Source organism: Rhinopithecus roxellana, chromosome 12 (genome assembly GCF_007565055.1).
Source record: "Rhinopithecus roxellana isolate Shanxi Qingling chromosome 12, ASM756505v1, whole genome shotgun sequence".
Taxonomy (NCBI): domain Eukaryota; kingdom Metazoa; phylum Chordata; class Mammalia; order Primates; family Cercopithecidae; genus Rhinopithecus; species Rhinopithecus roxellana.
Window position 1 is genome coordinate 71,019,744 of NC_044560.1, and position 11,480 is coordinate 71,031,223.

General features: G+C 45.9%; 1 long non-coding RNA gene across 1 annotated transcript; it reads left to right on the plus strand.

Moving 5' to 3' along the window:
* The first annotated feature begins 2,463 nt into the window (after positions 1-2,463).
* On the plus strand, positions 2,464-11,319 carry LOC115900663. The gene is made up of 3 exons (XR_004060315.1): positions 2,464-7,864; positions 10,260-10,363; positions 11,100-11,319. It is a non-coding gene; the product is annotated as an uncharacterized LOC115900663 (long non-coding RNA).
* The last annotated feature ends 161 nt before the right edge of the window (positions 11,320-11,480 follow it).

The following is an 11,480-nucleotide window of genomic DNA, read 5'->3' on the forward strand; positions in this document are numbered from 1 at the left end:
CAATTTAACCTCCTTTTAGCAGTTCTTATAGTGGTGGCTTGGTAATGGTGAATTCTCTCAGCATTTTTTTTTGTCTAAAAATGACTGTTTCTTTCTTTCACATATGATGCTTAGTTTTGCAGGATACAGAATTCTTGGCTGATAATTGTTTTGTTTGAAGAGCCTGAAGATAGGGCCCCAATGCCTTCTGGCTTGTAGGGTTTCTGCTGAGAAATCTGCTGTTAATCTGATAGGTTTTCCTTTATAGGTTACCTGTTGCTTCTGTTTCACCAGGTAATATTTTTTTCCTTCGTCTTAACTTTGGATTCTTAAGATTTTTTTCCTTCATCTTAACTTTGGATAACCTGATGACAACGTGCCTAGGTAAAGATCTTTTTGTGATGAATTTCCCAGGTGTTCTTTGTGCTTCTTGTATTTGCATGTCTAGGTCTCTAGCTAGGTTGGGGAAGTTTTCCTCGATTATTCTCCCAAATATGTTTTCCAAGCTTTTAGAATTCTCTTCTTGCCCAGGAACACTCATTATTCTTAGGTTTGGTCATTTAACATAATCCCAGACTTCTTGGAGGATTTGTTCATATTTTCTTATTCTTTTTTCTTTGTCTTTGTTGGATTGGGTTAATTCAAAGACCTTGTCTTTGAGCTCTGAATTTCTTTCTTCTGCTTGTTCAATTCTATTGCCGAGACTTTCCAAAGCATTTTGCACATCTAAAAGTGTTTCCAAAGTTTCCTGAATTGTTGATTGTTTTTCTTTAAGCTGTCTATTTTATTGAATATTCATACCTTCACTTCTTGAATCATTTTTTGGATTTCCTTGCTTTGTGCTTCACCTTTCTCTGGTCCCTCCCTGATTAGCTTAGTAACTAACCTCCTGAATACTTTTTCAGATAAATCAGGATTTCTTCTTGGTTTGGATCCATTCCTGGTGAACCAGGATGATTTTTGGGGGGTATTGAAGGGCCTTGTTTTGTCATATTACCAGAGCTGGTTTTTTGGTACCTTCTCATTTGGGTAGGCTCTGTCAGAGGGAAGGTCTAAGGCCGAAGCCTGTTGTTCAGATTCTTTTGTCCCACGGAGTGTTCCCTTGATGTAGTACTCTCCCCCTTTTCCTATGGGTATGACTCCTGTGAGCCGAACTGTAGTGATTGTTGTCTCTCTTCTGAGTCTAGCCAGCCAGTGCGTCTACCCAGCTCCAGGCTAGTACTGGGTCTCTCAGCCATGGATACTAAGGGAGGAAACCACCCCTCATATTGTCTTATGCCCAATTTCTGCCTCCAAAGAAAGAAGAAGTAAAAATTAAAAGGCAGAAATGAAATCCACAAGCAGACAGCCCGGCGCCACACCCTGGGTCTGGTAGTTAAAGACTGACCCCTGACCTAAGGTTATGTTATCAATAGACTACAGACATTTTATGGTAAAGCACTGTGAAGGTCCCTGTCCTATTCTGTTCCAGTTCTAATTTGCTGTGCATACAGCCCCCAGTCATGTGCCCCCTGCTTGCTCAATCGATCACAACCCTCTCACATGGACCCTCTTCGAGTTGTGAGCCCTTAAAAAGGGACAGGAATTGCTCACTCGGGGAGCTCAGTTGTTGGAGATGTGAGTCTTGCTGAAGCTCCCAGCTGAATAAAGCCCTTCCTTCTTTAACTCGGTGTCTGAGGAGTTTTGTCTGTGGCTCGTCCTGCTACATTTCTTGACTCCCTGACCGGGAAGTGAGGTGATTGGCGGATGTTCAAGGCAGCTCCTTAGGTGGCTTAAGCCTGCCCTATGGAACATTCCTGTGGGGGACTCTGACCAGCCTGAGAGATGCGGATCCTGAGAGCACTCCCGGGTAGGCATTTGCCCCCGTGGGACGCCTCGCCAGAGCAGTGTGTAGCAGGCCACCATGGAGGATCAATGCAGTGGCTGAACACCAGGAAGGAACTGGTACTTGGAGTCCAGGACGTCTGAAACTTGGTGAGACTAGTCTTGAGAACTTGCCCACTCCATTTGAGTGGAAGCATGGCCTGATCGCCCACAGCATGCCTTTATTGGCACTTTGGTTTTGGTTTTGACTTGGTTTAAATTGCTTGACAGGACTGGTCCTGGGAACTTGCCTACTCCATTTCAGTGGAAGCGTGGCCTGATCACCCATGGTGCGTCTGTACTGGCACTTTGGTTTTGGTTTTTGACTTGACTTGGATTGCTTAATACTGTGGTTTTGGTTTTGACCTGGCTTAGATTTCTTGATACTCTGATTTTGGTTTTTGATTCTGGTTTGGACATGAACTATAAAAGTGTGTGTGTGTGTCCTTTTTACCCATTCTTTGTTTTGTGGTGTGTGTGTGGTGTGAGCGTGGTGTTTTGTCTCAAGGAAACATGGGTCAGGCACAAAGTAAGCCCACCCCACTAGGAACTATGTTGAAAAATTTCAAAAAGGGATTTAAGGGAGACTATGGAGTCATCATGACACCAGGAAAACTTAGAACTTTGTGTGAGATAGACTGGCCAGCATTAGAGGTGGGTTGGCCATCAGAAGGAAGCCTGGACAGGTCCCTTGTCGTGAAGGCACGGCACAGGGTAACCTGTTAGTCAGGGTACCCAGATCAGTTCCCATATATAGATTCTTTGTTACAGCTAGTTTTGAACCCCTCACAGTGGTTAAGAGGGCAGGCAGCAGCAGTACTAGTAGCAAAGGGACAGTTAGTTAAGGAAGGTCTTCGCTCCACCTGCCGAGGGAAGTCAGCACCAAAAAGTCCTGTCCGACCCAACACCAGAAGAATCATGGCAGGAACTGGTACCAGCAATACCCCCTCTTTATCGGGAGGTAGAGCTCCCCACCCCTGAGCCCACAACACCTCCACCTCCACCAGATGACCACACCCCTAGACCACCCAGAGTAGACAAGAGAGGAAGTGAAGCTGTGGGAGAAACTCCTCCCTTGGCAGCTCGCTTGCAACCCAAAACTGGAATCCAAATGCCCCTGAGAGAGCAGCGATATACTGGGGTAGATGAGGATGGACACATGGTGTAAAGGCATGCCTTTCAACCTTTCACCTCTGCTGACCTCCTCAATTGGAAAAAAAAATAATACTCCATCTTACACTGAAAAGCCTCAAGCTTTAATTGACTTGCTCCAAACTATTATACAGACTCATAATCCTACTTGGACTGATTGCCACCAGCTGCTCATGTACCTCTTTAATACAGATGAAAGGCAAAGGATGCTCCAGGCGGCAACTAAGTGACTAGAGGAGCATGTCCCAGCCGATTACCAAAACTCCCAAGAATAAAAAATAGAAAAAACTAGCTGGGCGAGGTGGGGGGCGCCTGTAGTCCCAGCTACTTCCGGAGGCTGAGGCAGGAGAATGGCATAAACCTGGGAGGCAGAGCTTGCAGTGAGCTGAGATCCGGCCACTGCACTCCAGCCTGGGCGACAGAGCGAGACTCCATCTCAAAAAAAAAAAAAAAAAAAAGAATTCAACTGCCAGGAACAGACCCCCAATGGGACCCGGATGAGGGACCAGACATGGAGAGGCTAATATGGTACCATGAGGCATTAATAGAAGGTCTAAAGAAAGGGGCTCAAAAGGCTACAAATGTAAATAAGGTCTCTGAGGTCATCCAAGGAAAAGAGGAGAGTCCAGCGCAATTCTATGAAAGACTGTGTGAGGCTTACAGTATGTAAACTCCTTTTGATCCAGATAGCTGTGAAAATCAGCGCATGATTAACATGGCCTTAGTTAGTCAAAGCACAGATGATATCAGGAGAATATTGCAGAAACAGGCTGGGTTTGCGGATATGAATACCTCACAGTTACTGGAAATAGCCAATCAAGTGTTTGTGAATAGAGATGTAACAAGCCACAGAGAAAGCCATAAGGAAGGTGAATGCCAGGCTAGGTGAAACGCTGACTTACTGGCTGTGGCCATTAAAGGGAATTCCACTGAAAGGAAAGGGAAAGAGGGGTTCAGGGAAGAATACCTAGTTTAATCGCCCATGCTTGCAACATAACCAATGCTCCTATTGTAAGGAAATAGGACATTGGAAAGATAAGTGTCCCCAACTGAAGGAAAAGTAAGGTAGTTTGGAACAAAATACCTCAGATAAAGGTGAGGGAGCTTTGTTAAATCTGGCTGAAGGGCTACTGGACTGAAGGGGACCAGGCTCAAGTGCCCACAAGGAGCCCACGGTCAGGATTACAATTGGGGGCAAGGACATTAAGTTTTTGGTCGATACTGGTGCTGAACACTTCAGTAGTGACCACCCCGGTCACCCCCTTATCCAAGAAACCCATTGATATAATTGGAGCAACAGGAGTTTCCACTAAGCAGGCTTTCTGTCTACCACGGGCCTGCTTGGTGGGGGGACATGAGATAGTTCACCAGTTCTTGTACATGCCTGGTTGTTCCTTGCCCTTGCTAGGAAGAGACTTGCTTAGCAAGCTGAGAGCCACCATCTCCTTTACAAAACAGGGCTCTTTACAGCTAAAGTTACCGGGAACAGAGTTATCACGGCCCTTACGGTCCCCCAGGAAGAAAGATGGAGACTTTTTCTAACCAAGCCAGGCCAAGAGATAAAACCAGCTCTGGTTAAGTGATGGCCCTGAGTATGGGCAGGGGATAACCCTCCGGGACTGGCGGTCAACCAAGCCCCCGTACTCATGGAAGTTAAGGCTGGGGCCCAACCAATTAGACAAAAGCAGTATCCAGTTCCCAGAGAAGCTCTCGAAGGAATCCAGGTTCATCTCAGGTGCTTGAAAGCCTATGGAATTATAGTTCCTTGCCAGTCTCCATGGAACACCCCCCTCCTGCCTGTCCCTAAGCCAGGGAACAAGGACCACCGGCCAGTACAGGACTTGCGCTTGGTCAACCAAGCTACAGGGACTCTGCACCCAACAGTTCCTAACCCTTACACATTGTTAGGGCTGCTGCCAGCTGAGAACAGCTGGTTTACCTGTCTGGAGTTAAAAGATGCCTTCTTTAGCATCAGAATAGCTCCTGAGAGCCAGAAGTTATTTGCCTTTCAGTGGGAAGATCTGGAGTCAGGTGTCACTACTCAGTACACTTGGACCCGGCTTCCCAAAGGGTTCAAGAACTCCCCTACTATCTTTGGGGAGGCCCTGGCTTGAGACCTGCAAAAGTTTCCTGCTAAAGACCTACGCTGCGTCTTGCTCCTGTACGTGGATGACCTTCTGCTGGGACACTCCATGGCAGTTGGGTGCGCAAAAGGGACTGATGCCCTGCTTTGGCACCTGGAGGACTGTGGGTATAAGATGTCCAAGAAGAAAGCTCAGATCTGCAGACAGCAGGTACGCTACCTGGGATTCACTATTCAGAAAGGGGAGTGCAGCCTGGGGTCAGAAAGAAAGCAGGTCATCTGCAGCCTACCAGAACCTAAAACCAGAAGGCAAGTAAGGGAATTCCTAGGAGCTGTGGGGTTTTGCAGATTATGCATTCCAAACTTTGCAGTACTAGCCAAACCTTTGTACGGGGTTACAAAGTGGGGTGACTGGGAGCCTTTTGAATGGGGGTCTCTACAACAGCAAGCCTTTTGTAAGTTAAAGGAAAAAGTTTTGTTGGCCTCAGCCCTAGGACTACCCAATTTGACAAAGCCCTTTACACTCTATGTGTCAGAAAGAGAAAAAATGGCAGTTGGAGTTTTAACCCAGACTGTGGGGCCCTGGCCAAGGCCAGTGGCCTATCTCTCAAAACAACTAGATGGAGTTTCCAAAGGCTGGCCACCATGTCTAAGGGCCCTGGCAGCAACAGCCCTGTTAGCACAAGAAGCAGATAAACTAACCCTTGGGCAAAACTTGAATATAAAGGCTCCCCATACTGTGGTAACTTTGATGAATACCAAAGGGCATCATTGGCTAACAAATGCTAGATTAACCAAGTACCAAAGCTTGCTATGTGAAAATTCCCACATAACTGTTGAGGTCTGTAACACCCTAAACCCCGCCACCCTGCTCCCAGTATCAGAGAGCCCAGTCGAGCATAACTGTGTTGAGGTATTGGACTCAATCTATTCTAGCAGACCTGACCTTCAGGACCAGTCATGAACATCAGTAGACTGGGAGTTATACATGGATGAGAGCAGCTTCATTAACCCACAAGAAGAAAGATGGGCAGGATATGAGGTGGTAACTTTGGATACTGTCATTGAAGCCAAACTATTGCCACTGGGCATTTCAGCCCAGAAGGCTGATCTCATTGCTTTAACTCGGGCTCTAGAACTCAGTGAAGGTAAGACGGTAAACATCTACACTGACTCTCGATATGCCTTTCTAACCCTCCAAGTGCATGGAGCATTATATAAGGAAAAGGGTCTGTTAAACTCTGGGGGAAAGGACATAAAACATCAACAAGAAATTCTACGATTATTAGAGGCAGTGTGGAAACCTCAGGGGATGGCAGTCATGCACTGCAGGGGACACCAGCGAGCCTCCATCTCAGTGGACTTAGGAGACTCTCGAGCTGATTCAGAAGCTCAAAAAGCAGCATCTACCCCTTACCGGGCATCAGTAGTAGCCCCCTTACTCCCTCAAACACCTGACCTGGTACCTACCTATTCTAAGGAAGGAAAAGACTTCTTCCAAGCAGAAGGGGGGCAAGTAATAAAAGGAGGATGGATCAGACTGCCAGATGGGAGGATAGCTGTGCCATAGTTGCTGGGAGCCACAATAGTATTGGCTATGCACAAAACCACTCACCTAGGTCAAGAGTCACTTGAAAAATTGTTAGGTCGGTACTTCTACATCTCACACTTGCCAGCCCTTGCCAAAGCAGTAGCATAACGGTGCGTTACTTGCCGACAGTACAATGCGAGGCAAGGCCCTAGTGTTCCACCCAGCATACAAGCTTATAGAGCAGCTCCTTTTGAAGATCTTCAGGTGGATTTCACAGAAATGCCAAAATGTGGAGGTAACAAGTATTTGCTGGTTCTTGTGTGTACTTACTCTGGGTGGGTGGAGGCTTATCCAACACGAACTGAAAAGGCCTATGAGGTAACCCGTGTGCTTCTCTGAGATCTTATTCCTAGGTTTGCACTGCCCTTACGAATCAGCTCAGATAACGGGCCGGCATTTGTGACTGAGTTGGTACAGAAGACAGCAAAAGCATTAGGAATCACCTTGGAAGCTACATGCCGCCTACCGACCTCAAAGTTCAGGAAAGGTGGAGCAAATGAATCGAACTGTCAAAAATAGTTTAGGGAAAATATGTCAGGAAACAGGATTAAAGTGGATAAAGGCCCTTCTTATAGTATTGTTTAAAATTAGGTGCACTCCTTCTAAGAAAACAGGATACTCCCCTTATGAAATACTGTATCATAGGCCTCCTCCTATACTACAGGGGCTTCCAGGCACTCCCCGAGAGTTAGGTGAAGTTGAATTACAGCGATAGCTACAGGCTTTAGGAAAAATTGCACAAACAATCTCAACTTGGGTAAATGAGAGGTGTCCCATCAGCTTATTCTCCCCAGTTCACCCTTTCTCTCCAGGTGATCGCGTGTGGATCAAGGACTGGAACGTAGCCCCTTTGCAGCCACAGTGGAAAGGACCTTAGATCATCATCCTGACCACCCCCATGGCTGTAAAGGTAGAAGGAATCCCAACCTGGATCCACCACAGCCGTGTGAAACCTGCAGCCGATGAAACCTGGGAGGCAAAACTGAGCCCGGACAACCCCTGCAAAGTGACTCTGAGAAGGACGACAAGCCCTGCTCCAGTCACACCCAGAAGCTGACTGGTCTATGCACGGCCGAAACATGAGGAGAATCATCGTGGAACTCATTTTCCTTATAATTTGGACTTGTATAGTGAAAACTTCCACTGATTTTCCCTGCGTGGAAGACTGCTCTCAGTGTATACATGAGGTTACCGAGGTAGGACAACTAGTTAAAACAATCTTTCTGTTCTATAGTTACTATGAATGCCTAGGAACTTTAAAAGGAATATGTTTATATAATGACACTCAGTACAAGGTATGTAGCCCAGGAAACGACCAAACAGATGTGTGTTATAACCTCTCTGAGCCTCCCATATCCACAGTTTTTGAAGTAAGATTAAGGACTGAAGACTGGTGGGGACTCATAAATGATACAAGTAAAGTATTAGCCAGAAGAGAAGAAAAAGGGGTGCCCAAATGATAATCTTGAAATTTGATGCCTGTGCCATTGTTAATAGCAATAAGTTAGGAAAGGGATGTGGCTCTTTTAGTTGGGAGAAAGGCTATATGACCGAAAATAGGTACATTTGTCATGAATTAGGACTGTGTGGAATGAATGTGGATACTGGTCTTCTGTCATTTGGGCCACTTGGATAAAAAATGAAAAGGATCCAGTTCACCTTCAGAAAGGAAAAAATGGCCCTTCCTGTACTAAGGGACAATGTAACCCCTTAGAGCTCGTAATAAACAATCCCCATGATCCTCGCTGGAAAAAAGGGGAGCGTGTGACCTTAGGAATCGATGGGGCTGGACTATATCCTCAAGTAAATATCTTGATTTGAGGAGAAGTTTACAAATGCTCTCCTGAACCAGTGTTTCAAACTTTCTATGATGAACTAAATGTACCAGTACCAGAAATTACAGGAAAAACAAGAAATGTGTTTTTGCAATTAGCTAAGCATGTAGCCCAGTCTCTCAATATCACTTCATGTTATATATGTGGAGGAACTGTAATGGGAGATCAATGGCCATGGGAAGCTCGAGAATTAGTACCTACAGACCCAGTTCCTGATGAATTCCAGCTCAAAAGAATCACCCTGATAACTTCTGGGTCCTAAAAGCCTCAATTATCAGACAATATTGCATAGCTAGAGAAGGAAAATAATTCACTCATCCCGTAGGATGACTTAGTTGTCTGGGACAGAAACTGTATAATGGTACCACAAAAACAGTCACTTGGTGGAGTTCAAATCAAACAGAGAGGAATCCATTTAGCAAATTTCCAAAGTTGCAAACTGTGTGGACCCACCTGGAGTCCCACCGGGACTGGACGGCACCCACTGGATTATACTGGATATGTGGGCATAGAGCTTATGCCAAATTACTTGACTAGTGGGCAGGTAGTTGTGTTATTGGCACTATTAAACCATCTTTCTTCTTACTGCCCATAAAAACAGGTGAACTCCTGGGCTTCCCTGTCTATGCTTCCCATGAAAAGAGAAGCATAGCTATAGGAAATTGGAAAGATGGTGAATAGCCCCCTGAGAGAATCATACAATATTATGGCCCTGCTACTTGGGCACAAGACAGCTCATGGGGATACCGGACCCCCATTTATATGATCAACCAAATCATATGGTTACAAGCTATCTTTGAAGTAATCACTAATAAAACTGGCAAAGCCTTGACTATTCTGGCCCTGCAAGAAACTCAGATGAGAAATGCTACCTATCAAAATAGATTGGCTCTCAACTACTTGCTAGCAGCTGAAGGAAAGGTCTGTGGGAAATTTAACCTTATTAATTGCTGTCTACAAATAGATGATCAAGGGCAAGTAGTTGAAGACATAGTTAGAGATATGACAAAACTGACACATGTGCCCATGCAAGTGTGGCATGAATTTGATCCTGGGGACATGTTTGGAAAATGGTTCCCAGCACTAGGAGGATTTAAAACTCTTATAATAGCAGTTATAATAATAATAGGAACCTACCTACTGCTCCCTTGTTTGATACCTGCACTTCTTCAAATGATAAAAAGCTTCATCACTACCTTAGTTCACCAAAATGCTTCAGCACAAGTATACTATGAATCACTATCGATCTGTCTTGCAAGAAGACATGGGTAGTGAAAATGAAAGTGACAACTCCTACTAATAAAATGAGTGAGAGTCTCAAAAGGGGGGAATAAGGGAGGAGACCACCCCTCCTATCGTCTTATGCCCAATTTCTGCCTCCAAAGAAAGAAGAGGTAAAAACTAAAAGGCAGAAAGGAAATCCACAGGCAGATGGCCCAGTACCACACCCTGGGCCTAGTAGTTAAAGATCAACCCGTGACCTAATGGGTTATGTTATCAATAGATTACAGACATTGTATAGAAATGCACTGTGAAAATCCCTATGTTGTTTTGTTCCTATCTAATTACTGGTGCATGCAGCCCCCAGTCATGTACCTGCTGCTTGCTCAATCGATCATGACCCTCTCACACACACCCCCTTAGAGTTGTGAGCCCGTAAAAGGGACAGGAATTGCTCACTCTGGGAGCTCAGCACTTGAGACAGGAGTCTTGCCAATGCCCCCAGCTGAATAAACCCCTTCCTTCTTTAACTCAGTGTCTGAGGAGTTTTGTCTGCGGCTCATCCTGCTACAATACCAGCGCCTGTTCCGGTGGAGGTGGTGGAGGGTGAAATGGACTCCATGAAGATCGTTGGCTTTGGTAATTTAATGCTCTATTTTTGTGCTTGTTGGTCTCCTGCAAGGAGGTGGCACTGTCCAGAAAGCATCAGTGGGAGAGGGAGTGATGGTGGGCAGGGTCCTAGAACTCCCAAGATTAAATGCCCTTTGTCTTTTGCTACCAGGGTGGATGGAGAAGGACCATGAGGTTGAGGCGGGGCTAGGAGTGTCTGAGCTCAGCCTCTCCTTGGGTGGGTCTTGCTGTGGCTGCTGTAGGGGGTGGGAGTGAGATTCCCAGGTCACTGGAGTTGTGTACCTAGGAGGATTATGGCTGCCTCTGCTGAGTCATGCAGGTTGTCAGGGGAGTGGAGGAAGCTAGCAGTCACAGGCCTCACCCAGCTCTGATGCAAACTGGAAGGCTGGTCTCACTCCCACTTCCCCCACACCCACTAACAGCCCTGAGTCTGTTTCCAGGCAGAGGGCAAGGGGGCTTGAAAATTTACCTGAGGCTTTCCACCGGCCAGCTGAGAAAGAAAAGGACTTTAGTTCTTCACCCTCCTATGAAGTTTGCATGCTGGATTTGTGACTTCCCTGAGTTCTGGCAAGAGGCTCCTCTGGCTGACCTCCTGATAGATCCCTGTGGTGCCAGGCAAGAATGGGCTGCTGGGGACCCAGCAAGCTCCCAGGGCCTTCCAGCTGCTTCCTCTACCCCTGTATTTTGCTTGGCTCTCTAACCTGACTCAGCTTCAGCTAAAGTCGGAAACTTCTCCTGCACACAGATCTTCAGCTTCTCCAGTGGGGGTGTGTGTTCCAGAGAGAAGAGTCTCCTTTTCCCACTTCTGCAGTTGGGGCAGAATATTTGGAGTGTTTCCTGGGTCCTGCAGGAGCAGTCCACTTCCTTCAGATGGTCTGTGGGTCCTCTCAGGATTCATCGTGTAATATTTTGAAACACTACATAATTATTTCAAGATTCTAACATATGCAATCTAATCCTTATGATTCTTATAAATGTATGTAAAATAAAGCATGTATATAATGAAACTTTGACCAATGTTTCTATAAAGCAAAAGTCTGCAAACTATAGCTTGTGTGTGCCACCTGTTTTTGAAAATTAAGTGTTATTGGTACATAGCCCCACCCATTTACTTATGCAAAACCAT